We start from the raw sequence: 4,920 nt of genomic DNA, 5'->3' as shown, positions 1-4,920 counted from the left end.
GAAGATATTTGACGCGCCTGTTCCATTGCTAATTTAATTTATGACAATCAGTTAAGGTTAAAAATCTCAAATAAGTGAGTGCCAATGTGTGCCAAGTGCCAGCAAGAAATTAAACCAGAAGTACTGTTTGTCATATCTCAATGACAAGAGGATGCACAAATTGTACAGTGAATGCAAAATGTTCCCATATTCCCAAAAATCCCATTACAGTATGTCATAATTTCAAAATACATTTCAAGCGATTACATATTTGCAAAGGCCTCTTAGCCATTGCTTACACTGTTTACACAACACCTGTTAGCATTCAGATACGGCTGGATATGGAAACGTTTTCAGCATTCCTTTCTCCAGGTAACAGAACGTTCTGCCAACTCCCTGAACAAACCCTCGCACAGGTGTGCGTACATCGAGCAAGGGAAACACATGCAACTGTGCTGACTGGGATTTAGATTTCATCAGGATGCAAAATAACAATCTGAAATCCGAGGAACCTCTTCAACTTTTCTGACAATTCAATAATTACAGCTGCGGTTGAAGTGGGCCAACTTTGAGGCTGTTACATAAGCTGGATTTGGAGGTGTTTGTGAAAGATGTTTTCTCTGTTTTGGAGGGATGATCATTTTTAAATCATACCCTATTTATTGCATCAAAATTTGTTGATGTACGCAACCCTGGCAACGATTAACTCTGTGAAACAAAGCAAAACCCACCAATTCCAAAACCCATCTCAACAAATTAGAATACTTCATAAGATCAGTAAAAAAAAACATTTTTAGTGAATTGTTGGCCTTCTGGAAAGTATGTTCATTTACTGTACATGTACTCAATACTTGGTAGGGGCTCCTTTTTCTTTAATTACTGCCTCAATTCGGCGTGGCATGGAGGTGATCAGTTTGTGGCACTGCTGAGGTGGTAAAATGTGAGCCAAAATCATCACAATTAAAAGAACCAAAGACTTAAACTACTTCAGTCTGTGTGCATTGAATTTATTTAATACACGAGTTTCACAATTTGAGTTGAATTACTGAAATAAATGAACTTTTCCACCACATTCAAATTTATTGAGATGCACCTGTACACCAGATGCAAGTGGCGCGGTGCGACAAAATACTATGGAACTCATTATAATCAGTGATGCTGTCTACACCATAGATATATATACATATCTATGGTCTACACTGGATGCGGCGCGGCATGACACGACAAATCCCCAACAGAAAACTGCTGCTGTGTTCTATTTATGACGTATTGACACAGATTTCAAATGATTTTCAACGGTCGCTTTGTTGCATCCAGTGTACTAGACAGACTTTAGCTGTTGCGGCACAGACACTGTGTTACTCACCTATCGAGAAGAAACAAAGCAACCTCGGCATCCGATCGCAGGTCTCTCTCCAGTGCTGGAAAGCTGATTCTATATTTACACGGGTCCTACCTCTTGCCTTATTGCTTTAAGCCTTCGTTTGTTCTGCAGACATTTTCCTCTTTTGTTTTTTATCCGCCATCTCTATCTTTCTGTCTCTCGGCTCGGCTAATGTCCGCCCTTTACACTGAACGCTCCCTCCTCCACATCATGAGTAGACACGCCCCTTACTGCTGATTGACTACAAGTTTGTTTTGCTAGTCGGCCCGAATTTGTTTTCTAAAGCGTTTTTGAAAAATCGCTTACCCCACCTTTAATACTTTACTATAGTTAGGGGTGGATAATTTTATCAGCTGTTTAATATTCATGCAACAATGCATATTGCTGTTATAGTTTTTATTATTGCTATATAGCTGATAACGTTGTCTAGTGCTCTTATGAATGTTTATAGCATGATTTGTGAAAATTTAACTACTATACTGAATGACTTAGCATAGACTTCTTCATGGCTAATGTTTGCATATTTCTGTAACCTACTTGTTCAGATCTCTGCACTAGTGTTAAATGCTACTAATTCTGGCAGCGTTGATAACGTTTCTGACAGATCATATCATGATATATATATAAAAAAAATTTTCCCTTACCGAATGTGCTAACCTGTCATCAATTACCTGTCCATGGGCTTTTTTGATTACTGTCAGTTTAAGTGCCGCGGATACAGGGTTGCCAGATTTTGCTATTAAAAAATAAAAATGATAATAATAATAAACCTAAATAATTTCAAATATTTTGCAAATAAGATAAGATAAAGAAAATGCGGACCCTAAACTGCAACTTCCTACTTTATTAACTTTCTAAAGTGTCAAATTAAGTGGAAAAGACCAGTTCAAAAACGCTTATAATAGTTGGATCATTTACCTCATGACCTCATAGCTGGCTACGGCCATGTGTACCTATGAAATCAGAGCGAAATTATTGGTCTGCCCCCCCAAATTAAACTTAAAACTAAAATCCAATTGGTTGATTGCAGTGCTGTTCCACACTGTCAGAAAAATGTGTCCAAAATGTGTACCTTCAGCAGTACAACAGCTTGTCACTGGGGCTGTAGCCGTAAATGTGCACCTGCTGTACCTTTTAAGACGTTCATTTGTACCACCTAGGTCAGGGATGTCAAACTTAGCTCCTGGAGGGCCACTGTCCTGCAGAGTTTAGCTCCAACCCTACTTAAACAGACCTGAACCAGCTAATCACTAAAAACTTCCAGGCAGGTGTTTTTGAGTTGGTTGGAGCTAAACCCTGCAGGACAGTGGCCCTCCAGGATCCAAGTTAACACCTAGGTCTTCAACTGTGCTCTTGGAGACCCATTGTCCTGCAAAGTTTCCAACCTGCTTCAACACACCTGCCTGTGATCCTGAAGACCAGTTCAGTTCAGGTGTTTTTGATTTGGGTTTAGGCTAAACTCTGCTGGAATGTGGGTCTCCAGGAGTAGGATTGAAGACCTCTGATCTACCTCTCAATGGTACAAATTCACAGCTTAATGCAGGGGTGTACATTCCTGCTCCTGGAAGGCCACTGTCCTGCAGAGTTTAGCTCCAACCCCAATTAAACCCATTTGAAACAGCTAATCAAGGTCTTGCTTGACATACTAGAAACTTCCAGGCATGTGTGTTGAGGCAAGTTGGATCTAAACTCTGCAGGACAGTGGCCCACCAGGATTGAGTTTGGACACCCCTGCCTTAAGGTATAACTATGACCCAATGGGGGTGCAATAACAGTAGTGGTACCCTGAAGGCTGTTTTCCACAGACATGGTTGGGGTGCGGGTTCTGGGCTAGTCCCAATTCCCGAACCGCTCAGCGTGATTCCAGTACATGAATTTCGGGTTTTCGTCCGGGAAGATTGGTTCAACTCTGACCCTGACAACTTGCTGATCTTGAATGCTGGAATCACTCTGGAACTGGAAAAAACTAAATATAACTGCCTGCACAAACAACAGGATGTGCAGTGTTTGTTTTCACATTGGTTACAGTCAGGTAAACAACACAAAGCAGCATTACTTCATCGTTTGTGTCTCAAGTCAGTGGAAACACACACAGCGGTTTGTGACAAGCTCCAGTTTGCCTGGCCAAGAACAGGCTCTGGTACCCGAATACAAAGAGGTATATGTGATCACAAATAGACATCCAATTGTACCCGATTTTGCTGGGATGTTGATTCAGGAACATATAAACTTCCAGTTTCACTTTCTCAAGCAGCTCTTCAAAGTTTGGAGTTCAATTTTGTATAATATGATTGAGCTGCATAACTGATGGGAATCGTGAGTTTCAGATGATTATATTTATTATGCCATTGTTTTGTGTTATTTGAAGATTTCCTCCTAGGAATGTTGTCAAAACACTGTGTCCCCAAAAACAGGCAGATGCAGTCATTGTGGCAGCATGAATGGCAATCAAATGGGATACACAAGCAGCAGTGATGTGTAGCTCGTGGAAACCCAAACAGAAGATGTAGTATGATAAGAGATGATGCTGATTGTGTAACTGAAAACTCCATGTCTCCACAAGCTGTGACCTCACCGGTTTTTGCTCTGCAGGGCAAGGGAACAAATTGAGATTATTTAGTTTGTGGACTTATGAGGAATATTTGAATTTGGAGCAATTTATGCTGTGTGTTAAACTCGAAGGGGAGGCATTTCACAGAAAACAGGATTTTCAAGTCATGTCAAGGTTTATTTATCAAAAGCACACAGCATGTTGTAATTGTTGGCAATGCAATGTTGTAAGCTAAGATGATTTGTCTTTGCTTGAGCATGGATTTTCCTTGCTTATTTGAAATAAAAGAGCTGTATGGAGATACTTTCAGAAATTTGAACTTCCTCCCTGGTCAAACCAGACAGATTTTTTTCCACCTGTAAAAAAAAATAATAAAAAAAATTGTGAGATAAAGTTTAAAATACATAGATGAAAGAAAAGTTGCAATTGCAAGCTATAAAGGATCATTGATGGGCAAAGTCTCAATTACGAGAAACAAAGTTATGATTTTAAGATATAAAGTCACTTTTCAAGTTACAAAGCTTCCAGTTACTATACATAAACTTGCAATTGTGAGAAATAAAGTTGCAATTACGTGAAATAAATTAGCAATGGCAAGTTTCAAAGTAGCATTGCAAGATATATATAGGGCCTCATTTATAAAATGTTGTGCAGAAGCCATCCTAAATTTGATCTTACGATCATCTCTGAAATATGCGTGCGTGTGATTCATAAAATGAACGTATGCACAGAAAACGCATGTACGTCTCTCTTTCAGATGTAAAATCCATGAACCGCAAATGATCGTGAACTTGCGCGCAACTGAATGGTTTCAGCTCTCTGTCTTGTAAACAACTCCTAATTAATGCCATTGACATATAAAAGATCACCAGTCATCGTCCAAATTCTTTAATTTAGAACAGTGTGCTGCAAGAACAGCTTACATTTCCAAAAACCTGCAGTACTCCGACAAGAAAAAGTACGTACGTCCGCTCAGACCCTGACGTGACGCTAAGCACATTTCCAC

Source organism: Sinocyclocheilus grahami, unplaced genomic scaffold (genome assembly GCF_001515645.1).
Source record: "Sinocyclocheilus grahami isolate Dianchi unplaced genomic scaffold, SAMN03320097.WGS_v1.1 scaffold1108.1, whole genome shotgun sequence".
In the NCBI taxonomy this organism is placed as follows: domain Eukaryota; kingdom Metazoa; phylum Chordata; class Actinopteri; order Cypriniformes; family Cyprinidae; genus Sinocyclocheilus; species Sinocyclocheilus grahami.
The sequence above is the reverse complement of the archived record's forward strand: the minus strand, read 5'-3'. Positions refer to the sequence as shown.